At 37.8% G+C, this 27,347-nt stretch overlaps 1 protein-coding gene across 13 annotated transcripts in view; it reads left to right on the top strand.

Moving 5' to 3' along the window:
- The window catches only part of LCORL (ligand dependent nuclear receptor corepressor like), a 228,293-nt gene that overhangs the window by 109,350 nt on the left and 91,596 nt on the right, over positions 1-27,347 (top strand). The window lies entirely within an intron of this gene.

The raw sequence follows: 27,347 nt of genomic DNA on the forward strand, positions 1-27,347 counted from the left end.
CGCATATGGGCATCGGGTTCTAGTCCCGGTTGCTCCTCTTCCAGTCCAGCTCTCTGCTGTGGCCCGGGAGGGCAGTGGAGGATGGCCCAAGTGTTTGGGTTCCTGCATCTCCATGGGAGACCAGGAAGAGGCACCTGGCTCCTGGCTTCGGGTCGGCACAGTGCCGGCCATAGCGGCCATTTGAGGAGTGAACCAACAGAAGGAAGACCTTTCTCTCTGTCTCTCCCTCTCACTGTCTATAACTCTACCTGTCAAATAATAATAATAATATATATATATAACTGTACAAATAAATATGAACCTGCTCTGTAAAAAAAGATTGATTTATTTATTGAAAGAAAGATTGTCCATCCACTAGTTCACTCCCCAAATGGCCATAATGGCCAGAGCTGAGCCAATCCTAAACCAGGAACCAGGAGCTTGTTAGGAGTCTCCTACATGGGTACAGGGGCCCAAGGACTTGGGCCGTCTTCCATTGCTTTCAGGCACAGTAGCAGGGAACTGGATCAGAAATGGATCATATGGATGCCAGGGCTACAGGTGGTGACTTTTCCTGATACACTACAGCACTGGCCCCTAAGTAAAATTTTTTTAACTAACTGCTTTAAAAACTTGATAGCCATGTTTTTATATATAGTTTTCCTTGTCTTTTCTGAACAAAAAGTCAAACTAATATTTATGTTTTATCCTATTGCGTGACTTAAATACTAAATCAGTTCACTAATTAGGTTAGACTGGTGATCCAGTATTTGATTTCTTTTTTTTTTTTTTAAGGTTTATTAGTTTATGTGAAAGTTAGTGTTAAGAGAGGGGGGATATCTGCCATCTGCTGGTTTACTCCTCAGTTGGCTGCAACAGCCAGTGCTTGCCTAGATCCCAGGAGCCAGGAATTCCATCAAGGTCTCCAGTATGAGATGCAGGGGCCCGAGCATGTGAACCATCTTCTACTGCTTTCCCAGGTGCATTAGCAGAGAGCTAGATCAGAAGTGGAACAGCTGGTACTTGAACCTGTAATCATATGAAATGCCAGCATAGCAGGCCACAGTTTAACCTGCTACATCGCAAAGCCATCCCCAAGTATTTATTCCTTGGAAACAGGCATTGTTAACTTATTTTTTTGGATTGCTTTTCTGTAAATGCAGACTTCCTTGAAGGACTATATAAATTTGACATGATTCAGTCCAGCCTTAATATTTTTTATACAAGTGTTACTTTATGATATTTTGGTCATGCTTTGAATTTCTCTTCTGTGGATTGCCCTTTTGTAACTCTTAGGGAGCTGTATGTTAATGCCATAAAATAATTCATATACCATTATGAGGCATATTCAGAGATGTTAATGAAAAGATTTTTCTTCTTGTTTTACCCTGTATCTATAGGATATTATTCATATACTAAGAACGCACTTAGGTTTGCTGATTCCCTTCTTCTTGACCCATAAGTGTTGAAGAGTCATAGGAGTTAGTTCTCAATTATATACCTTAACTGACTTAATGGCCTTATTGAGTCCTATGGCTTTACTTATTATGTGCGTGCTTATGATCCCTAAATATGAAATCTAATCTGGACCATTCCTCTACCTTTGCCCTCTTTCTGAGTGCCTACTTGACATTCTTTGCTTCAATGTCTGACATCTCAGAATGCCCTGTCTAAGCAGAAAATTTGATTTTAATCTCTTTCCTCTCCCATCTTAATCAAAAGGTGTTTGATCAGGCCCAAAAATTATAAGCCTTTTTTGATGTCTCAGTCTCTTTCATATCCTATATCCAACCTACCAACAAGTCTCTACTTGATTCTAAATCTGACCGTGTCTCATCATTTCCATTGCTATCTCCCTAATCTAAGGTATGTAATTTCTGGCATATACAACTAAAGAGCCTTAACACTTTTTTCCTGTTTCTACTTTCCCCCAGCTCATTTTTCTGCACAGAAAACAAAGCCTAAACTGGATAATTATTTCTCTGCCCAAGAACTTGCAGTGTCTTTGTATGTCACTTAGAATAAAATCTACCAAGGGTGCAGTGGTGTGGTTCTCCCTGCTCTTTCACTATATCTTTATTGTTCATTCTCTGGAAGACTTACTGACTTTTTTCTTTTCCTCAAATATTTTTGCCTTATTTTCATCTCAGGACCTTCATCCTTGCTTTTGCTTCTATCTGAAATACTAAACTATGTTTTCACCAGTGATCATTATTCAGTCCTTCATATCATCAATTATTACCCCATCCTGACCATGTACTTTTGTAACCACTCTGTATATCATAAGTTTTCTCATCTCTTTTGCATTATTCTCTTTAAAGTCTCCCTGACCCTTCTGTTAACATGTTTATCTGTCACATCTAGAATATAATATCCAGCTGGGGCAAGGATTTTTGTCTGTTTTGCTGTGTTCCTACAACCTAGATCAGTACCTGGCATAGCTGATATACAATAAGCTAGAGTGCAGTTAAACCTAGTTAAAGAATGTTTTAAAAATCGAAAGCAATGCTTTATTTATTTATTTATTTGACAGAGTTAGTGAGAGAGAGAGAGACAGAGAGAAAGGTCTTCCTTCCATTGGTTCACCCCCCAAATGGCTGCCACGGCCTGCACACCACACCAATCCGAAGCCAGAACCCAGATGCTTCCTCCTGGTCTCCCACACGGGTGCAGGCACCCAAGCACTTGGGCCATCCTCCACTGCCTTCCCGGGCCACAGCAGAGAGCTGGACTGGAAGAAGAGCAACCGGGACTAAAACCCTGCACCCATATGGGATGCTGGCGCCGCAGGCGGAGGATTAACCAAGTGAGCCATGGCGCCAGCCCCAAAAGCAATGCTTTAAGTCATGATTACCTGTTAATAATATTTTTAAAATGTGACTCACAACCGTAGTATGCTAAACCTTTCCAGAAACATCTGTTGTGTGTTCTTGCAGGTGACAAGTTAAGGACTAATATTCTAAGTCATTCTGGGGATTAGCCCCAAACGCTGAAAATGAAAGGGATTCTAAATTCCTCTCAACAGTGGGGAGGTTACTTAAGAAATTAACAATTGAATTAACATTTCACCACTGAGTATATATCCAAAGGAAAGGAAATCAGTTTGTTGAAAAAATATCTCCACGGCCATGTTTATTGCAGTATTTTTCACAATAGCCAAGAAATGGACACAACTTGAGTGTCCCAGTTACAATTGAATGGCTAAAGAAAACATGCTGCATATCCACAATTACTATTTAGCGATTACAAAACTGAAATAACTGTCATTTGCAACAATATGGGGTGTAATTGGAAGTCATTATGTATAGTGAAACAAGCCAGGCACAGAAGACAAGTACTACATGATTTCAAATGTTGAGTCTAAAAAGGTTGATCTCACAGAAGTTGAGGCTAGAATGGTGATTACCAGATTCTAGGAAAAATAGGGGTAAGAAGGGGAAGCAAAGGTTAAGTAACAGGTACAAAGTAATAAGTAGAATTAGCAAGTTCTGTATAGAGTGACTATAGATAATGATAAGGTACTATGTATTTTCAAAAGACAGTGGTAAAAGAAAAGATTTTTAATATTTTCACCACAAAGGATTGATAAACATCTGAGGAGATATGTGTTTACCCTATTTTGAACATTTCACAATATGTACATGTATCAAAACATCACATGGTACCCCATAAATATGTATAATTTCTATATATCAATTAAAATAAATTCCTTTCAGCAGTCTTTAGTCATTGTATTCTTTCAGTTGTTTCATTCAGTTCTAATACTCTTTGGAGGAAGTAATTGTTTTTATTTTCAGTTTTACTTATCTATTTTCATTTTATTTGAAAGACAGATCTTTGTCCTCTGGTTCACTCCCTCAAATGCCCACAAGAGCTAGAGCTGGGGCAGGCCGAACCAGGAACCTGGAACACAATCTAGATCTCCTACATGGATAGCAGTTGCACAACTACTTGACTCATCATCTGCCTCTCCACGTGTGCATTAGCAAGAAGGTGGAATCTGAAGCAGTGTTGACTTGAACCTAGACACTCTGATTTGGGATGTGAGCATCCTAAGTGACATCTTAACCATGGCACTGAATGCCCACTCACCCCTCCTTTTTAAAACTTTTATTTAGTAGAAGTGTTTTAAATTTGGGGGAAGAAATAGATCTTTTCATTTATCTTTAGTTATTTACAAGTTAGTCTAAATATGTTCTTTGCATATTCTAGTTCATTTGAGAAAGATGGTAATTTAATGATTATTAAAGATGGAATTTTCTTTGAGGCACTATTTTTTAAATTACCATCTGTCTTTGGGTAGTATTTCTTCCCCATGCTTTCTACTCTGGCAGGCAATGAAATTAGCATGTATCCATCTATACTATTGTAATAATTAACGTATGCTGTTCAGAATACTATATATTCAGGGTCTAGATGAGAAGCCTCATTTTTGTGTAGAATTAACAGAAGAACCTGTATGTGCTATGTGCCCATTTAGTATTGACTTACAATTTTAAATAGACATCTTTCAGTGTTTTCCTAGTTTGTGTAACTTGTGCAGCTGTGTTCTTTTCCAAACTCTTAATAACTTAGTTCTTTATTATCCCAAGTGTGACTTTCCCCTAAGTAAGACTGGTGCATTGGGCTTTCTAAAACATATTTCTGGCCTGATGACTGGCTCATTAATTCAGCAAAGATCAATTGAACTTCTGTTGCATGCTAGGTCTATCCCAGTGAACAAAAGACAAAAAACAAAAATTTTTGTGTTCTAGCGTGCAAAGGCAATAAATAAATCATATTTGTGGTTGAATTTGTGTAAACAGATACTTGCAACTCACACATGCTAGATATATAGAGGTAAATGCTGTGGAGACAAGGAAGAGAGAAGTAGCATAGCAAATGCCAGAATGGTGATGGTGATCACAGTTTTATAATTGTAGTCATGTGACATTTGAGCAGTGATGTAACAGTTGAGGTAACAAACTATAGAGATCTTAGGGGAGAAATGCATTTCTAGAATTAAGGTAGCACCAGCTTTTGAAAATTTACAGATCAGAAATGTGGCAAGTGACTGTCCTAATCCATTCTTCAGTTTCACTGGATATTTGTTTTCCTTTAAAGACCAATCTACAATTATAGTATTTAAAGTATGAAGCGTATTTAGAGATTATTTGTCTCTGTTCCCTTATTCCAAAGAAATAGCAGTTAAAAAAATTGGATGAGCAACATACATTATAATGTAAACAAATAATGAAATAATCCTCAGTAATTGATTGCTAATAGCTCTTGGAAAAACAAACAAGGCAGTTTTTAAGATGTGTAATTAATAGGTTATAAAGTTGCTTGGGTGAAATTTGGTGGTAAGAAAAGTGATAGGGATCTTAGTTCCTGCTGCTCTTTGATGGTAAGTTAAGCTATAAAGAGCTGATGAAGTGAACTAGAGAATACTAATGCCCTAGATTATCTGTGTCTAAATCCTTGGAACTAGCTGCATACCATAAGCTGAAGCCATACACAAGCAATAGAATGGCAGGGGGCATGGTAGGGTAGAGCCCTCAGAACGGATATGCTATTGACTTCCCCCTCCTCTTGCAGTTTTTCAACTTTCCTCACCTAAAACAATGCTCATAGTTTGACTTTTTATCTTGAGGAGTCTTCTCATATCATGATCAAAATCATCTGAAACTGTCTGCATGAGCTATGATTTAAAGATTTGCTATCAAGTATCTCCTTTATCTTTAAAGGAAAGTCTTTAATCTTTGCCTAATGATGAGCACCAAGTTGAAAGATTTTTTTCAACCGTAAGTTTTTCATTTTGGGATATTAATGGTTCTTTTAACACTTTCAGTGTTCACTTAATTAAATTCAACTTCCTAGAGCAAGATGTAAGATTTTTTTTTACTATATAGTCCACATTTCCTTCAATTCCTAAGTTAGCAAAGAAAAAAAAATTAGGTTTTTCATACTCTTTCCATTGTTGTGATACTTTCTTCCGAGCCTAGTTGATTTACAGTTGCATGATATTAAAAATCTCATAAATCCTACCTACGGCAAAGAAATGTCAGATGCCTTAGTATATTTCAGCAAACACCATGTATGTTTGAAATGTTATCTGCTTTGCTTATAAGCACCATTAATGACACTTAATAGGTAGGTAAAAGACTGTATAAATGTTTTTTAAACATTTATTTATTTATTTATTTGAAAGGCAGAGTTAGAGAAAGAGGCACAGACAGTTACCTGTGGTTAACTGAAGTCTGAAAATATGCAGATGGTAATTGTGAACCTTCTGCAATTTTATATGTGAAGAGAGATTTGGAGTTGGGGGCAACTAGAATGATCATCTCTGATTAAGATAGGTTATTACTGCTCCTAAGAAAAATGAAGAGAGATGTTTCAGTTGGTGTGACTCCTGAAACTTGGCATGAGTACAGTTAGAAACACAGGCACACAACATTGCATCAAAACTTTTCTCCCTATCTTCTTATTAAAAGGCCTCTCTAATTGAACTCTAATAATGTGAACTCTGGAACTTGATAAAGTCAGATAAATTTACAAATAAATTAGTTATTGAAAACTCAATGCATTCAATTTAGATTCTACAATATCTCTTACTGTCTCAGTTTGCTCTTCAAGCTATGCCAATTCAAGAACTAAGTATATTTGAGTAAGCAGTGATACTTACAGTGACATGTGTCACTTAATAAGAGAAGTGTGCATTGTTAGGTAACTTCATCTTTGTGCAAATGTCATTGGATGTACTTATACAAGCTAAGATGCAATTTAATCTTACCAGACTACTGCCAAAATATTGCTGTGAGGTGCACAGCTGTACTAGTATATTTGTTAGACTATGTGGTCTGGTAGAAAAAACTCTGATCACTTTAAAAAAAAAGAAATTCTGTCTATTGTAACATTATACTTAGTGAAATAAACCAATCCCCCCAAAAAACAGATGGCATATGTTTTCCCTGATCCAAGGTAACTAATAGAGTACATGAATGTAATGTGTTGGAGTGAAATGGACATTTTGAGTTTTATGACTGTTTATAGCCCCTATCTCTTATGAAGGGGAAGTGTGGGTTTTTTTTTGTCGTCATACTATTTGTTGAACTCTTTTATTTAGTGTAGGGTTAACTGTATGATCATTAAGTAAACTGAAAATGGATCTTTGTAAAAATTAAGAGTGGGAATCTGAGAGGGATGAGGAGGAAGGGTTAGAGAGTGGGCAGGAGGGAAGGTGGAGGGGAAGTGTCACTATGTTCCTAAAACTATACATATGAAATACATGAAAATTATATAACTTAAAGTTATTAAAAATTCTGATCTGGAAGATTGGAAACTGGCATTCTAAGCTTTGTCATTGTTTCTGACTTGATCTGACTGGATTTTTGAGTCCTTCTCTGTAAAATCACGAGATTAGATTTGATCTTAAATAAAATCTGATCCAGAAATTTAGTTTTTCTGTTAGGTAGATAAAAGCCCAGTAGCTATTGTTAACATTTCAACAAACCTTAAACAGTCATGTTTACCTGCAGTAAGCTTGTAAGGAAAACAAAAAGGTTCTTTATATTTAGATCCAATTAATATTATTGTTTGTTCATAAAATTTGCCATGCTAAGCTACTCACCTCTTACTGGCATGTCCTTGAATTAAATTTATATAGTATAAAAGATAAATTATGTTCTAAGCTTTTTTGATTAATTATTTGGAATTCCAAGCAATAATTTCTTGTGGAAATAAACATTAACTATGAATTATTTTCCAATGTAAAAGTGACTATAAGGGTAATAGTTTTTATGCTTTATTTGTATTATTTTAGCAGTTCCATGACTGATTTCTTTTTTTTTTTTTGACAGGCAGAGTTAGACAGTGAGAGAGAGGGAGTTGTAGATAGAGAGAGAGAGAAAAGTCTTCTTTCCGTTGGTTCACTCCCCTAATGGCCGCCACAGCCAGCGCTGCACCAATCCAAAACCAAGAGCCGGGTACTTCCTTCCAGTCTCCCATGCACGTGCAGGGACCCAAGCACTTGGGCCATCCTCCACTGCCCTCCCGGGCCACAGCAGAGAGCTGGACTGGAAGAGGAGCAACCGGGACTAGTACCCGGCACCCCAACTGGGACTAGAACCCTGGGTGCCGGTGCTGCAGGCGGATGATTAGCCAAGTGAGCCACGGCGCCGGCCTGATAATTTGTTTCTGATCATTGAATTCTAAACCCAGAAATTATGAGAATACAGGTCACTCTTTTCTCCAGATAAGACTACTTTGATTCCTTCCTTTCTTTACCCGTTTCCACCAAAGTGACAGTATGTGGTAATGGAACTTGATTAATGGGTAAATGGCGTCTGTATAAGATCACTTTTAAGTGATCTAAATTAAGAAGATAGAGGAAGAGATTGTTATATAAATCAGGTCTACTTCATTTGTTCTCTGTAAAACTGCATGCTCAGTATGTCATTTGGAATTCTCATGGGTGGGTGATTAGTTGCTTGGTGTTAATATTCTTTCACCCTGTTTTTTTTTTTTTTTTTTTTTTTTTAAATACCATATTCTGCTGGCACCATGGCTCAACAGGCTAATCCGCCGCCTTGCGGCGCCGGCGCACTGGGTTCTAGTCCTGGTCAGGGCACCGGATTCTGTCCCAGTTGCCCCTCTTCCAGGCCAGCTCTCTGCTGTGGCCAGGGAGTGCAGTGGAGGATGGCCCAAGTGCTTGGGCCTTGCACCCCATGGGAGACCAGGAGAAGCATCTGGCTCCTGGCTTTGGATCAGCGCAGTGCACCGGCCGCGGCAGCCATTGGAGGGTGAACCAACGGTAAAGGAAAGACCTTTCTCTCTCTCTCTCTCTCTCTCACTCACTGTCCACTCTGCCTGTCAAAAAAAAAAAAAAAAAAAAAAAGCATATTCTTTCGAAGCCTGAAGGGAAGATAAATTTAAAACTACTTTGATGCCATGTTTAGTGAATGCCTTTAGCCTATAGAGAAAGACAGTTTACTAAGATACTTGTTCCCTAGTAGTAGTCAAGAAATGCCAGCTGAATGTGCTGTGTAGTTGTCAAAATGTGAGTCGGAATTTGGATTTTAAATAGCTTAATATAGCACCTTTCAAATTTCCTCATAATGTAACATTACTGTTACTCCATAATTCTGCAGATCTGCATTCCTGCATTTCCATGATTTACCTACTTAGAGAATGATAGAACTTGCAGATAAATTTAGTTGTCAGTAACATACCTTTCCTAAATAAATAGGATCTTGAAAACATGTCTAGATATTAAAACCAAGCGTTGTGAATAACGCGGTGCACCTTGTGAGTCCTTATTCAATCTGAAGAATCTCTGCTGCCGTCTACTGAATTAATTAATTTATGAGTTTAAGAGATAGAAAAAGACACACAGGGAGAAAGCTCCTGTCTGCTGGTTCTACTCCGCAAATGACTGCAATGGCCCTGAAGCTGGGTACTAGAACACAATCCAAGTCTCTCCTGATGCTTCTCCCACCTCTTCAATTTCCATCTTTCAGTAGTATATTTGTTACAATTGATGAACCAATATTGAAACATTATTATTAACTGAAGTCCATACTTTATATTAGAATCACTTTCTGTGTGTTTTGCTAAATGTACAGTTTTCTACCTTACAGTATCACAAACAATAGTATCACTGCCCTGAAAAATCCTGTACTCCATTTGTTTATCCCTACAACTACAACACCCCCAATCACAGGCAAACACTGATCTGTTTATCATCTCCATAGTTTTGCCTCTTGGAGAATATCATGTGGTTGTAAGCATCAAATATGTAGCCTTTTCAGATTCACTTCTTTGACTTAGTAGTGTGCATTAAAGTTTACTCCTTTTTCTATGACTTGATAGCTTATGTCTTTCTAATGCTCAGTATTCCAGACTGAATATACCACAGTTTACTTAGTCATTAACCTCATGAAAAACATCTTGGGGCTGGTGTAGTGGTATAACAGCTAAAGCTGCTGTCTGCAATGCTGGCATCCCATATGAGTATCGTTCAAATCCTAGCTGCTCCACTTCAATCCAACTCCCTGCTAATGGCCTGGGGAAGCAGTAGAACTTGGCCCCAGTCCTAGGGCCCCTGCCACCCAGGTAGGAGACCCAAATAAAGTTACTGGCTTTGGTATGGCCGAACTTTAGCTGTTGTGGCCATCTAGAAGACTCTGTCTCTTTCTCTCTCTCTCTTTTCTCTGTAATTCTTTCAGATAAACAAGTATTTTTAAAAAATCTTAATTGCTTGTGTGTAGATATAAGTTTTCAACTCATTTAGGTAAATGTCTGGGAGTACAATTGCTGAACCATGTGGTAAGACTTTTTAGCTTTCTAAAAAGCTTCTGAATAATATTTCAAAGTAGTTGTACCATTGTACGTTCCCTCCAATAATGAATAATGTTCACTCAATTTTTTTATGAATCTTTCTTTTATTGTTATGTCTAAAAAACCATTGCTAAACCTGGGCTCTCCTAGATTTTTTATATTAGCTCCCTAGTGATTTTGTTGGTTTGTGTTTTACATTGGGTATATACATTAGTATTTGTGTTTTACATTTTACATTATATATACTCAGTGTTCGAGTCTATATGTGGGTTATTTTCTTTGCATGTGGTGTTCATTTCCTCTCATGTTTGTTGAAAAGACTGTCCTTTATACATTGGCTTGCTCCTTTATCAGAGATCAATGTAGATCTATTTCTGAACTGTCTAGTAGTCTGTTTCACTAATCTATTTATACATTCCTTCGTGGATATCACACTTTTGATTACTATAGCTTTACAGTAAGTCTTGAAGTTGGATAGTGTCAGTCTCCCAACTTGTACCTTCCTTGCTATTGAGTTGGCTGTTCTGTGTGTTTTTCCCTTATGTATTAACTTTAAAATGAGTTTGTCAACATCTACAAATTAATTCACAGGTATTTTAATGGAGATTATGATAGATTGATAAGAACAAATTGGAAAGAAATGACATCATAAATCCTTGAACATGGGATATCTTTTTATTTATAGCTTTTATCAGAGTTTTATAACATGCTAATACAGATATCGTGCATATTTTGTTAGATTTTTACCTGTGTATCTCTTCTTTGTTTCCTTGTTAATATAAATAGTGTTGTATTTTTAAATTTCTAATTCATTTATTTATTGCTGGTATTTAAGAAACAATTGATTTTTATATGTTAAATTTGGACCTTGGAAACTTGCTGTAATCACTTATATTTAATTAAGAGGTTTGTTTGGATCAGTGCTTTGGGATTTTCTACACAGACAGTTATGTTACCTGTGAAAGAAAGTTTTATTTCTTTTTTTCTCAATTGGTCTATCTTTTATTTCTTTTTCTCCTGTTACATTACCTAGGACTTCTAGTACAATGTTGAGTAGAAGTGGTAAGAGGGATACTTTGTTTTCTTTAAACATTATTTAATGTTTGTTTTCTTTAAACATTATTTAAACTGTAGGGTTTTTTAGATGTTCCTTACCACAATGAGAAGGTTCTCTTTTACCTTATTTGCTGAAATTTTTTGTTATGATCGGGTGTTGAATGTTGTCAGATGATTTTTCTGCTTCAATTGATGTGATTGTGATTTTTTTTCTTTAGTCCGTTAATATGGTAGATTATAATAATTGATTTTGAGGGCCAGTCCTGTGGCTCAGTGGGTTAAAGCCCCGCCTTGTAGCACCAGCATCCCATATGGGCCCTGGTTAGAGTACTGGCTGCTCCAGTCTGATCCAGCTCCCTGCCTAGGAAAGCAGTGAGGATGGTCCAAGTCCTTGGGCCCCTGCTCCCACATAAGAAACCCAGAAGAAGCTCCTGGCTTCAGATCGGCTCAGCTCTGGCCATTGCAGCCATTTGCAAAGTGAACGGGGAGACGGAAGACCTCTTTCTCCGTGTCTGTCTCTCTCTGTAACTCTTTCAAATAAATAAAGCAAATCTTTTTAAAAAAATAATAATTTATTTTTGAATATTGTACTACCTTTGCATACCTAGGATGAATCCTACTTGGTCATGATTTAAAATTATTTTTATATATTGTTGCATTCTATTTGCTAATATTTTCCTTGAAGATTCTTACATTCATGTTTATGTAGTTTTCTGATTTGTAGCATTCTTTCGTGTAATATCATTGTCTGACTTTGGCATTAGGGAAATACTTACCACAGAATTAGTTAGAGGATATTCCTTTTACTTCTTACTGGAAGTAGGGGAATTGATATAATTTCTTCTTTAAATGTTTGAATTGATCAATGAAACTATCTGATCTGGTGCTTTCTGCTTTGAAAGCTTATTAATTGTTGAGTTAACTTCTTTAATAGGTATAAGCCTATTCAAGTTACATATTTCTCTTTATGTAAGTGTTAAAGATTATATCAGTGTATTTGTCATTTCACCTAAATTATCAAATTTTTGGACATAAAGTTATTTATATTATTCCTTCATTTTTAATGTCCAAGAGATCTGTAATGATGGCTTCTCTCTCATTCCCAGTATTGGTACTTTGTGTCTTCTCTCTCTTTTCTGGTATACTGGCTAGGGCATTATCAATTTTATTGATCTTTTTCGAGAATCATTTCAGCCAATTCTCTGAATTTTTTCAAAATTTTTTAAAATACTTAGAATGTAAACAAGAGTCCTTATTCTAATCTGAAGTATCTCTGATACCATCTACTGAACAGTTTTTTAAGATGAAAAATAATTCTGAAATCATAGTATGTATTTTTCCCCCTTAATCTAGTTTTTGCTTTGTTAAAAGAAGCTGCTTAGACCCCGTTTAACTTTGAAATGCAGAGATAATTTGCTAACGGAAAATAAAGGAGTGTTTCTTTTCATGATGAATAACAGGGCCAGGCAGGATAGTTTTGTTGGGTATTTAGCCTTGTCTAAATGCATTATTTCTTTTTAAGATAAAACATATGAAAAGTTGGCTTTTAAATGGTACTTTTTTTTTTTAAAGAAAGTGTTTATATCTGTATTCAAAGTGGGAAATTTTTGCATAGTAATGTCTAGCCATTGGCTAGTTATCACCATATTTAAGAATCTCAATTCACACTAATTCAGATATCTGAAATTTATATTTGAAATCATTTTTAATTGATCTAGGTACATCTAGGACTGAATATACAACCTCTCTAGCAATACATGCACAAAATAATCTTAAAATACTCCCCAAATTCTAAAAAATTAGCTCAATCTCCAAAAGGTAAGTCATAAAACACACAACCAAATAAGGCAGTAATATATGTAAGAGTTGGTAGAAATAATGTTTAAACCTTCAAAGGCTGGATTTTGTAGCCAAAAGGTAAAGAATATAAAATAAATATGTTTAAAAATTGAAGACATGAATTAAGAAATAGAAACCATTAAAAAAAACTACCCAAAATATTTTTATGAAAAATAACAAAGGCCAGCACTGTTGCATAGTGAGTAAAGCTGCCGCCTGCAGTGCCAGCATCCCATGTGGGCGCCTGTTCGAGTCTTGCTGCTCCACTCCCAAACCAGCTGCTATAACCTGGGAAAGCAGTAGAAAATGGATCAGTCCTTGGGCCCCTGCACCCATGTGGGAGATCCAGAAGAGGCTCCTGGCTCCTGGCTTTGGATCAGCGCAGCTCCAGCCCTTGTGGCCAATTGGGGAGTGAACCAGCAGATGGAAGACACCTCTCTCTCTCTCTCTCTCTCTCTCCTCCTCCTCCTCCTCCTCCTCCTCCTCCTCCTCCTCCTCTCTCCTCCTCTCTCTCTCCTCTCTCCTCTCTCTCTCTCTCTCCTCTCTCCTCTCTCTCTGCACCTCTTTCAAATAAAATAAATCTTTAAAAAAAATAAGCAAATAGAATGCCTCAAGGTAAAAATTGTAATTATGGAAATTAAAACCTTATTGAAGTTTTAAACAGTCAATAACATATAGTGAGGGCTGTTGATAATCTGAAGAAGCCATGAAAGTCAAGCAAAGGTGGCAGAGGAGTTGTGGTGTTGCTGACTACACCCTGCTTGGCACACCTGCATCCTATGGGAGTACAGATGTTTGAGTCCTGCCTGTACCTCTGGTCTCGCTTCTTATGTGCACTATAGGAGGCAGCAGATAATGGCTTATGCATTTGTGTGGCTGCCACCCATGTGGAGGACTTGAATAAAATTACTAGTTATTGCCTTTGGCCTAGCCCAGCCCAGCTGTTGCAGATGTTTGGAGCATGAACCAACTTAAGAAAAATCAATCTGTCTCTCTCCTCACCCATTCCTTCCCCACCTCACACTATCATTTTGTCTTCTAAATACTTTTTTTAATGCAGCAAACTGATGAAGAATGTTAAAAATGGTAAGAGCATGAAAGAGTAAAATGAGAATTTTAGAATGAATATAGAAATAGAATTTAAGAGGATTTTCCAGAATTTATGTAAGATCCTCATGAATCATATCCAGGAATACTGTTACCTAAAAGAATTAATGAAAATAAGTTTATATGAGACATAGTTGCAGGAGACCAAGAGAAAGAAAATCTTAAACAACAAGAAAAGACTTCGCGTAGAACAACAGAATGACCCATGACTTCTCACAACCAGCAAAAATGGACTCCAATAAAACAAAGTGACTATTAGTCTAGGATTTTAGACTCTTTCAAGGAGCAACTGTGAATTTGGGGATAGAAGCAGGACACAGAATATTTTAATTCCAACATAGTTTTTATTTAAAAACAAAACTCAAGACTATGCTTGAAGAAGAAAGAAGACAATCCTAAAAATAAAGTGTAAGATGCAAAGAAGAATGATAAATAAAAATTGATAGGCATGCAGATAAATCTAAAAGAACACCAACTGTGGGGCAGGCATGTGGTGCAGAGGGTAAGAAGCTGTTTGGGACACCTGTATCCCATATCACAGTGCCAGAATTTGAGTCCTGGCTCTGCTTCTGATCCAGCTTCTTGCTAACATGCACGGTAGAAGGCAGCAGGTGATGGGTCCCTGCTATCCAGATGGGTAACCTGGACAGTATTTTAGGCTTTTGGCTTCTGCTGCGCATAGCTCCAACTGTTGTGGGCATTTGGGAAGTGAATCAATTGATGGATGATATGTCTCCCTTTCTCTTTGAAATACATAATTTTTTTAAAATTGAGTATATGAAATAATAATTATATCCACTACAAAGATTTTTTTAAAACTGAAATGCCAGACAAGAAGAGCATGTAAACCAGTAGCAGTGTAACTGGAATTAAAGTGCTATGTATCCCTTTTAGTAGGGCAAATATATCTATTAACTTTAAATACTGACAAGGAAAAGTTTGCATGTGGACATTTCTGGGGCTACTAATAAAAAAGATAATAATCTAAACCAGTAGAAAAAAAAGGGAAAACAATTTCAAAATAGAACAATTTCAAAAGAAAAACGGAGACAAAACAAAACAGAAATATTGGATATCTAAATGGATATAATATGAACTCTCCAATTAAGACATAGAATATCAGAATAAAAATTCAAATTCATCTGTAAATTTTTTATAAAGGAGACCATGAAAAGCTGGAAAAACTGGAAAAATGAGCACTAATAAAGAACTAAACCAATATGCATACAAAAACATGACTGGTAAAGATAAGAGATACTAGAACTTTTATCTCAGGATAAAAGTTGATACTCACCAGAAATCTGAAAATTCTGCGTGTGTGGATCAGTATAACGTAACTTAAAAATACATAAAGCAAAAATTGCCAAATGTAGAAGAAAAAAATACAGGAAAAAAATTAACCTCTAAATTGATAAATCTAACAGACCTAAAATGAAAAGGAGAGAAAATTTGAACAACAAAATTAATAATTTTATTTCATGGACATCTAGATCAAACCCTAAACCTAACCATTGTAGAACACACATTCTTTTCAAATATACTTGCAGTTTATACAAATTGCTCTTTTGTAGCCCATTAAGAAACTATCAACAAGTAAAATCTAGTATTATAAAGACTGTATTCTTGGCAACTGAATTAAGATGTTGATTGATCAATAACAAAAAGTATTATTTCAAATTTAAATATATGTGGATGTTTTAAGGCGTTTCTAAGTAATCCGTAGGATAAGGAGAACTCATGACTATTAAATACTTTAGCAATGTATGATACTAAAAAATTTTAACTTTTTTTCTAAAAACTTTTATTTTCTTGTATTTGAAAGGCAGAGAGACAGACAGATGGACCTTCCACTTGCATTCACTCCCTAAATTCCTGTAACAGCTGGGGTTGGGCCAGGTTGAAGTCAGGAGCCAGAAACGTGACCTGGGCCTCCCATGTGGGTAGCAGGGATCTGAGTTCTTAAGTCATCACCTGCTGCCTCCTAAGATGCCGATTAGCGGGAATCTGAGTTGGAAGAAGAGCCAGAACTTGAACCCAAGCTCTCTACTATGGAATTGGGCCTGCCAAGTGGTGTCGTAACCACTGCACAAAATCGTTATCCCAGGCTGAGATACTTTTGTTTTTATTTTATATTATTTATGTAAGGTGAACAAGTTCAAAATTTAGGAGTATAATGATACTTTACACCTTATACTCCCTCCTGCCCATACTACCATTGTCCCTCTTCCTGCTCATTTCTTTTAATTTTTATAATGACATACTTTCAGTTCATTTTATAATCATAAGATTAACCCTACACTAAGTATTCAACAAATAGAAGAAAAAAATACTATTCCTTAACAGTAAAGGCAAAGGCTATAGAAAATAACCAGTTCTCAAAAATGCGAATTTTGTTCATATACATTACATTTTTTGATACTCTATTACCAAAGTTCAGGGAAAATATATGGTATTTGTCTTGTTGGAACTGTCTTATTTTACTAATTATATTGGTTTCCAGAAGCATCTGTTTTGTGGTGAAAGACAAGATTTCATTTCATTCTTTCATTCTTTTTTTTTTTTTTTTTTAGACAGGCAGAGTTAGAGAAAGGCCTTCCTTTTCTGTTGGTTCACCCCCGCCCCCCCCAAATGGCCACTGCGGCCGGTGCGCTACACTGATCCAAAGCCAGGAGCCAGGTGCTTCCTCCTGGTCTCCATGTGGGTGCAGGGCCCAAGCACTTGGGCCATCCTCCACTGCCTTCCTGGGCCACAGCAGAGAGTTGGACTGGAAGAGGAGCAACTGGGACAGAATCCAGAGCCCCAACCGGGACTAGAACCCAGGGTACTGACACCACAGGCAGAGGATTAGCCAAGTGAGCAGCGGTACCAGCCCAAGATTTCATTCTTTTTTATGGTTCAGTAGTATTCCATATTGTATATATACACCACATTTTCTTTATCTAGTCATCGCTTGATGGACAGACATCTGGCTTGGTTCCATATCTTAGCTATTGTGAATTGAGCTGCAGTAAACAAAGGGGTACAAGTAAATCTTTTCATCTGATTTCATTTTGTTTGAGTAAATTCCCAGGATTGGGATTGCAGGGTCATATGGTAGATCTATTTTCAGATTTCTGAGGAAGCTCCGTACTGTCTTCCACAATGGCTGTTCTAGTTTTTTTTTTGTTTGTTTTGTTTTTTTGTTTTTGTTTTTGTTTTTGTTTTTTAAGATTTATTTTATTTATTTGAGTTACAGAGAGTTAGAATCAGAGAGGTCTTCCATCCGCTGGTTCACTCCCCAGATGGCCGCAGTGGCCAGAGCTGTACCAGGAGCTTCTTCTGGGTCTCCCATGTAGGTGCAGGGGCCCAAGGAGTTGGGCCATCTTCTACTGTTATCCCAGGCCATAGCAGAGAGCTGGATTGGAAGAGGAGGAGCTGGGACTAGAACCAGCACCCATATGGGATGCCAGCACTTCAGGCCAGGGCTTTACCCCACTGTGCCATAGCGCCAGCCCCGTATACTAGTTTTCTTTCTTTCTTGTATCTTTTTCTGGTTTAGGAATTAAGGTGATGCTGGCCTCATAGCAGGAGTTTGGGAGGATTCCCTCTCTTTGAATTGTTTTGAATATTTTGAGAGGAATTGGAATTAGTTCTTTAAAAGTCTGGTAGAATTCAGCAGTGAAGCCATCTGGTCCTGGGCTTTTTTTGTTGGGAGGGTCTTTATTATTGCTTCAACCTCCTTCTTGGTTATTGGTCTGGTTAAGATTTCTGTCTTCATGGCTCAAGTATGGTAGATTGTATGTGTCCAAGAATCTATCCATTTCTAGATTTTCCAGTTTGCTGACATATAGCATTTATAGTAATTCCTGATGATTCTTTTATTTCTGTGGTATCCATTACTACATCTCCTTGTTCATCTGGGTTCATTTGGGTCTCCCCCCTCCCCACTTTTTTTTTTTTTTTTTTTTTTTGGTTAGAGCTAATGATGTATCAATTTTGTTTGTTTCAGAGTTGTTTATTCTATAATTTTTCTTCTTTCCTCCCACTAATAATGGGTTTGGTTTGTTCTTATTTCTCTAGGTCCTTAAGATGCATTGTGAGATATTTTGTTTGATGCCTTTCCAATATCTTCATACAGGCACTAATTTCTATAAACTTTCCTCTTAACACTGCTTTTGCTGTATCCCACAAGTTTCAGTATGTCATGCTGTCATCTTCATTTTGTTTCTAGGGATTTTTTAATTTCCCTTTTGATTTTTTTCTCTGACCTACTGTTCATTCAGAGCATATTGTTTAGTCTCCAAGTGTTTGCATATGTTCCAGAGTTTCTTAAGTTGTTAATTTCCAGCTTCATTTCATTGTGGTCAGAAAAGACGCATGGTATGATTTCAACTATTTTGAATTTGTTGAGACTTGCTTTATGACCTGACATAGAAAAAAGTTTCAGTCATTGATGAAAAGAATGTGTATTCTACCACTGTGGGATGAAATGTTCTGTAGATAACAGTTAGGTCCATTTGTTCCATAGTGTAGAATAGCTCTGTTTCTTTGTTGACTTTTTTGTCTAGTTTTTCTGTCCATTAATGAAAATGTGGTGTTGAAGTTTTCCATTGTTACTGTAATGGAGCCTAAATCTCCCTTTAGATCCGTTAACATTTGTTTCAAATAGCCAGACCTGGTGCTGGGCAATATACTTTTGTTATAGTCACATCTTCCTTTTGAATTGATCTCTTAATCATTACATAATGGTCTTCTTTGACTCTTAACAGTTTTTATGTTACAGTCTATTTTGTGTCATATTAGGATAGCTATTCCTGCTTGTTTTTGCTTTCTGTTAGCATGGAATATCTGTTTCTATCCTTTCACTTTCTGTCTGTGTGTATCTTTGTTGGTGAGGTATATTTTTTAGAGCAGCAAATAGATGGGTCTTGTTTTTTAATCTGTTAGTCTGTATCTTTTAATGGAAGAATTTAGGCCATTTACATTCAGGGTTATTATTGATAAGTATTGACTTGGTCCTGCCATTTTTATATAAATTCTGCTAGTTTTACATTTCCTTTGTACTTTTACTAGAACATTTTCTGCCTTCATATTCTTTCATGATGCTGACTGTCTCTCTGTTTCTATGTGTAGCACATCCTTAAGTACCATTTGTAAGGTTGGATGAGTGGGATGAGTGGTGACAAATTCTTTGAATTTCTGGGTTTTTTATTTTGGTTGGTTGGTTTTTTTGGAGGTCTTTATGCCACCTTCATTTATAGATGAGTGCTTTGCTGGGTACAGTAATCAGGGTTAAGTTTTTTTTGTTGTTTGGTTGTTTTGTTTTGTTCTCTGTTTGTAGGGTTCTCTGTGCTTCCTGTACTTGGATGTCCTTACCTTTCTCTAAAATAGGGAATTTCTCTGCTATTATTTCACTGAATTGGTCTTCTAATCTGTTCACTATTTCCACTCTTTCAGGAACTCCTAAGATACGTATGTCTGATCATCTGATAGTATCCCATAAAGCTCAAACACTATTTTCAGTTTTTCTGATTTTTTTGTCTGACTATGATATTTCTAAAAATTTGTCTTCTGAGAGTCATAAAATTCTAAGCAAACCAACCCTTTAATCCACTTTACCACTAAAAAAACAAAACAAAACAATCCACTAATTAAAGAAACTGCCAGCACAGGAGGATTCTTTCCGTGTATACCACGTTTTGCTTTGTTTAGTCTTGTTTTCATATAACAGTAATTACTGGTCTGTGAATAGAAAGTAATTCAAATGAACAGAATGTACAATGAAAAAACAGCAAATGAAAATCAAAGCATTAACTTGTGAAAATTCTCTTTATAAAAACAAGCAAAAACTACACCAAACAGAAGAATACTGTAGGATAGCACTCCAAAATGAATTATATTAATGCAAATACGCTAAAACAACTTATACAGAATTTCTAAGCTCATGAAAAAGAAACTGATGGAAAAGAAGATGGAAATTGAGAAGTAACCAATTACGGGGGCCGTGGGGTAGAGAATCATCTTAGAAATAAATTTAATTTTTGGTTATCCAAAGGGGAACAGATTTTAAATACAGGAAGTGTCTTTGGCAAAATGAGAGGAATGGCTGAGAGAGTGAAAATGAAATAACATAAGAAAGAGGAAGAAAGTGTTTTGCTCTATATAAGTGTATTAACTAATGCAACCAAGTCCATGAGTCAGGCTAATTAGGAAGGAAAGGGCAGTTTAATTAGCTTGCATTAGGTGGTTCAAAGTCCAAATGATATGATGTAGGCTGTGGTGCTGCCAAGGGGCAGATGGCAGATGGTGGAGCACATACAGAGGAAGAATCACTTGGCCAGGAGGCAGAGAAGAAATTAACGGACCCATACTCAGGCTTTTAGAGCAACCCTCTGGCAAATTCAGGAGATCACAAGTTACCTTCTGAAATCATGACTCCAGCTACCTAAAGATATCCTACCAAGGCCCCTCCTCTTAAAAGTTCCATTGCTTCCCAGTAGTGACTCTTGGGATCTAAGCCTTTAACACATAGACCTTTGTGGACAGTCAACATCTGAACCATATAGTGATAGACCAAGAAACTCCAACACATGTATAATTGGAATCTTAAAGAAGTTAAAAGTAGAACATACTACTAAAATTGTAGATCAAGTAAACTTTATAGAAATAGCAAATTAGAAACTAGCCAGCCCACTGTATACCTGACATAATTGAAGCAAGTAGTCAATTTTGAGACATCTTGGTAAAGCTCGATAATTAGGGGGAAAACTCCAGTGGACTACCAGATAATGAAGTGTCACAAGGAGTGAAAATAGATGAATCATAACATAACATTTTCAAACAGTTTAACGAAGGGAAAGGAACAAAAAGCTGAGTGGAGAGAAGCATCACTCACCTCAGACACAAAAAAACACCATAACAACAAAGGAAAAGTGCATTTCCTGGGAACTGAGTAAAAGAAAATTTCAGTAAATAAGTTATGGGAAGGGGAAATAGCAGAGACTCTGAAATCCAGCAGAAAGAGCAACAAAGCGTGCTGTACCTGTTGCAGCTTTTCTTTTTTTAAAGATTTATTTATTTATTTGGAAGAGTTACACAGAGAGAGGAGAGGCAAAGAGAGAGAGAGGTCTTCCATCTGCTAGTTCCCTCCCCAATTGGCCACAACGGCCAGAGCTGCACCTATCCATAGCCAGGAGCCAGGAGCTTCTTGCAGTCTCCCACACGGGTGCAGGTGCCCAAAGACTTGGGCCATCTTCTACTACCCAGGCCATAGCAGAGAGCTGGATCAGAAGTGGAGCAGCCAGGACTCAAACTGGCACCCACGTGGGATGCCGGCACTGAAGACGGGGGCTTTACCTGCTATGCAACAGCTCCTGCCCCACCTGTTGCAGCTTCTACACTGGATCCCTGGCAAACAGGATGCCATCTTTCTTGGAAAGAGTAAGAAGAAATTACCTTGGCCTCCTGCCACCACCAATAACTGGCAGCCCTAACTTAGGAAGAATTCCACAATCCTCACTGACTTTAAATCCAGCCTAGAGCACTGACTGGGGTATAGGCAACTACTCTGCCCTAAAAAAGGAACCCACGTTGCCTCCCTCTGCCCCCAGAGCACCAAAGTCCAAGCTGTTGTGGTAGATCCACTGCTGAACTCTTTTCTGATTTAAGGGAAAGGAGGCTGGTCTCCTGCTACCAGGGAGCTGCCAGAACTAAGAGACAAGGCAGAGAGCAGACCCCCTGTACTCGCAGTTGTGTGAATTTTGGGTACAATCCCTGGAACCATACTTACTTGCTATGTCTGAGACAGGGAAGTTCCCCTTGGCTTCTTGGGGCTCGGGACCAGCCACGGCCTATTAAAAAAAAAAAAAAAGAAGAAAGAAACAGGACTACATCTGATGAAAGCCTCTCTACACCTCTTAGCACATGGGTCTGGGGGCCCAAGTCACAAACCACAATGTCAACCTTGCATGTCCTGAAGGGACCTGGGACAGTTCCCTCTACTTTGCAGGTCTGGAGATGTTCCTGTTGGTCGTACAATCTCTGGAGTAACTTTCATTCATCTGTGGTATGGAGAAAGTCCTGTCTGCATTTCTTTGCTTCAGGTTGGTAATCCACAATCCACATCACAACTGACTTTTACCCGGTGAGACCTGGGTAATGACTCCACTACATCCTGCAGCTGTAGGACCGTGATTTAGTATTAAATTCTCTTAAGTCACCAGAATCTATCCTGTGGTATTTAGGGGAGAACTTTTTGCATTTTGCCACTCTAGTGCCATACCAGTCAGTGAAAAATCTTCAGTATATCTTGTAGTCACCTTGTAGGAATGGGGCAAGATTCCCTTCACATCCCTCACTGCTGGGACTAGGGTTTTTTGGTCCTGTAAGCACCAGCACCAATCACACTGTCCTAGCAGGACCTGGAGAAGGTCCCATCCACATCACATAGTTCCATAGCTACATGTATTGATGCCATAAGCCATAGCGTCACTCAAGCTTATCTGGCAGTATAATGGGACAGCCTTCACTGTCGGTTGACACCATGAAGAGGCTTCAGATACCACAAAACCAAATTTGGTTGACATCCAGCTATTTGGGACTGAAGGTGTGTTTCTAGGAAGCCCTCACTTATTTGAGTCATACTTCTGCATCAAGAACTACTGCAGACTAGACAATTGTGGGACTCACAGACACTGCTAACTAACATTGTTTAAAACTAAATAAGGCCGGCACCGTGGTTCACTAGGCTAATCCTCCGCTTGCGGCACCGGCATACCGGGTTCTAGTCCTGGTCCGGGCGCCGGATTCTGTCCTGGTTGCCAGCTCTCCGCTGTGGCCCGGAGTGCAGTGGAGGATGGCCCAAGTGCTTGGGCCCTGTACCCACATGGGAGACCAGGAGAAGCACCTGGCTCCTAGCTTCAGATCAGCGTGGTGCGCCCGCCGCTGCGGCCATTGGAGGGTGAACCAACGGCAAAGGAAGACCTTTCTCTCTGTCTCTCACTGTCCACTCTGCCTGTGCAAAAAAAAAAAAAAAAGAAAAAAGAAACCTAAGTATCTTAGGTTATGCTTCTGGGCTCAACCAGAAGCAAAGCCAAAGCAACAACCCAAGAGATACCCGATATGGATGCTGGTTCAAGACCTGGCTGCTCTACTTCCAATCCAGTTCTCTGCTATGGCCTGGGAAAGCAGTAGAAGATGGCGCAAGTCCATGGGCCCCTGCACCCACGTGGAAGACCCGGGAAAAGCTCCTGGCTCCTGGCTTCAGATCGGTGCAGCTCCGGCCATTGCAGCCAATTGGGGAATGAACCATTGGATGGAAGACCTACCTCCCTCCTTCCCTCTTGCTTGCTTGCTCGCTCGCTCTCTCCCACTCCTCTGTGTAACTATGACTTTCAAATAAATAAATAAAATGTTTAAAAAAAAAAACAGATGCAAAGACATCAACATAGAGACACAGGAAACAAAAGGAGCAAGGAAGCATGATAACTCAAAAATAACAGAATATTCTCAAGAAATAGATACTGAAATGAAGCAAATATATGAAATGCCTGGGAAAGAATTCAAAATAAAATCCTAAGGAGATGCAAGAAAATACAACTAGACAGTTTAAAGAAATGAGGAAAACATTAGATGATATGAATGAAAAATCCCATAAAGAAATATAGGTCATTAAAAAGCAAAAAAATTGGAACTGAAAACTTCAATTAATAAAGTAAAAAATACAGTCAAGAGCCTCAACAATAGACTAGACCAAGTGGAAGAAGGAATTTCTAATCTGGAGGACATGATTTCATAATAACGAAAGAGAGTTAAGAAAAATAAAGCCTATGTGGATTATAGCATACTGTTAAGCTTACAAGTATTTGCATTATAGATATATCTGACGGTAAAAGGAATAAAAACACATTGAGAAACTATTGAATAAAATAATAGTTGAAAATTTGCCAAGTCTTGAAAGCAATATGGAACCAGTTACTGGAAACTCATAGATCCCAGACCAGACTCAACCACAAAAGGCATTTTCCAAGGCCTATAAAAGTCAAATGTCTAAAGTTAAGGACAAGAAGAAAATCCTAAAGACAATAAGAGAAAAATGTCAAAGTTACCTATAAAGGAAAACCAATTAAACTAATAACGGACTTTTCATCAGAAACCCTGCAGGCCCAAAGAAAGTGGAATGATTATTCAGCCAACAAAATGACAGGAGTTCTTATCTATCAATGATAACCTTGAATGTGAATGACTAAGTTTCCATGTCTTAATGTGTTTAAAACTACAACAACCACAAAACCAAGATCCAACTGTGCTACTTAAAAGAAATACGCTTCATAGGTAAAGATATACATAGAAAGTGAAGGGTTGCAAAAAGATAAAACAAGAACAAGAAGGAATTGCTATACGCACATCAGATAAATCAGACTTTAAATCAAAAACTAAGAAGGACATTATTGACTAGATAATTGATTGAACAAGAAGATATCATAATCATGAATACACATACCCTAAGGAAGACCACTCAAATGTATAAAGCAGATATTGTTAAATATAATGATCTAAGGACTCCAATACAGTAATAGGGAACTTCAGAAAACCTCTATAATCAATGGACAGATCATCCAGAAGGAAAATCAACAAAGAATATCAGAGTTGAACCATGTTATAGAGAAAATGGATCTAATAGATATTTACAGAACATTCATCTTTAAGCTACAAAACACGTTCTTCTCATTAGCACATAGAACACTATCTGGAATAGAACATATATTAGAATACAAATAAAGTCTCAGTAAGTTTTTAAGTAGAAATTATACCATGTACTCTAATGCCACAAAGGAATAAAACTAGAAGTTAACCAAAAGATAATGAGAAAATTTAGAAATACTGGGGCCAGCATTGTGGTATGGTGGGTAAAGCCACCACCTGAGTTGCCAGCATCCTGTATGGGCCCTGATTTGAGCCCCAACTGCTCCACTTCTCATCCAGCTCCTTGATATTGGCCTAGGAAAAGCAGCAGAAGATGGCCCAAGTACTTTGGCTCCTGCTTTCAACGTGGAAGACCTGAATGAGGTTCCTAGCTTCAGACTGACCAAGCCCTGGCTATTATTGCCACTTGGGGAGTGAAACAGCAGTTGGAAGATCTCTCACTTTGTCTGTCTCCCTTTCTCTCTGTCACACTGACTTTCAAATTAATGAATAAATCTTTTTCTTTCTTTTTTTTTTTTTTTTTTTTGACAGGCAGAGTGGACAGTGAGTGAGAGAGAAAAAGAGAAAGGTCTTCCTTTTGCTTTGGTTCACCCTCCAATGGCTGCCGCGGCCGGCACACCACACTGATCCGATGGCAGGAGCCAGGTGCTTCTCCTGGTCTCCCATGGGGTACAGGGCCCAAGCACTTGGGCCGTCCTCCACTGCACTCCCAGGCCATAGCAGAGAGCTGGCCTGGAAGAGGGGCAACCGGGACAGAATCCGGTGCCCTGACCAGGACTAGAACCCAGTGTGCCGGCGCCGCTAGGTGGAGGATTAGCCTGTTGAGCCATGGTGCCGGCTGGAATAAATCTTTCTAAAAATTTACAAATATATGTAAATTAAATGGCATGCTCCTGAATGACCAATGGATCACTGAAGAAATTTAAAAAGAAACAAAATTTTTGAAATTGATGAAAATGAAGACACATAAAACCTATAGGATACAGAAAAAGCACAATTAGGAGGGAAGTTTATAGCAATAAGTGCTTACATTTAACAAAAAGATAACAAACAGTATAATGATACAACTCAAGGACTTGGAAAAATAACAAACCAAACGCAAAATTCACAGGAGATAAGAAAAGATAAAAAATCAGAGCAGAGATGAAAGAAAGAGGCATTACCACTGATGCCATAGAAATACCAAGATGCTAACAATTTTGAAAACCTCAAAGTAATGGATGTACTTCCTGGATAATATAACCTTCCAAGAATAAAGCAAGAAGATAAATATCTGAACAGACTCAGAACAAGAAATGAGATTGAAGCAGTAATTACGTTCTTAATCAAAGAAATGTCCAGAACCTGGTAATGTTACACCTGAATTCTACAAAATATATGAGTAATATCCTTAGTGAACATAGATGCAGCCATTCTAAATAAAATGTTAGCAAACTGCTTCCAGCACTGCATCAAAACGATCATTTAACACAATTAAGTGATTTATGCCTGGGAGGCAAGGGTGGTTCTATATTTGCAAATCAGTAAATGTCATAAGTCACATCAAGAGAATAAAGATTAAAAACCATATGGTCCCTTATGATGATGACCTTGATCTACTTTTACCATTCTTATTAAATATAGTATTGAAAGTGTTAGTATTGAAAGTATTGCCTATTAGCTCTGGCTAAAACTTCCAGAACTATATTGAATAGCAGTGGTGAGAGTGGGCATCCCTGTCTGGTACAAGAGCTCAGTGGAAATGCTTCCAACTTTTCCCCATTCAGTAGGATGTTGGCCGTTCCATACCCAGTTTGCTTAGAGTTTTCATCATGAAAGGGTGTTGTATTTTATCAAATGCTTTCTCTGTGTCTATTGAGAGAATCAAGTTTTTTTTTTTTTCTGCATTCTGTTAAGGTGGTGTATCACATTGATTTTTTTGCGAACATTGAACCATCCCTGCATACCAGGGATAAATCCCACTTGCGCTGGGTGGATGATCTTTCTGATGTGTTGTTGCATTCTATTGGCCAGAATTGTATTGAGTATTTTTGCATCTATGTTCATCAGGGATATTGGTCTGTAATTGTCTTTCAATGCTGCATCTTTTTCCAGCTTAGGAATTAAGGTGATGCTGGCTTCATAGAAAGAATTTGGGAGGATTCCCTCTTTTTCGACGGTTCTGAATAGTTTGAGAATAATTGGAGTTAGTTCTTCTTTAAATGTCTGGTAGAATTCAGCAATGAATCCATCTAGTCCTGGGCTTTTCTTTGTTGGGAGGACCTTTATTACTGTTTCAATTTCTGTGTCAGTTATGGGTCTGTTTAGGTTTTCTATGTCTTCCTGGTTCTATTTAGGTTGTTGCATGTGTCCAGGAATCTATC

Source organism: Lepus europaeus, chromosome 16 (assembly GCF_033115175.1).
Source record: "Lepus europaeus isolate LE1 chromosome 16, mLepTim1.pri, whole genome shotgun sequence".
Lineage (NCBI taxonomy): Eukaryota > Metazoa > Chordata > Mammalia > Lagomorpha > Leporidae > Lepus > Lepus europaeus.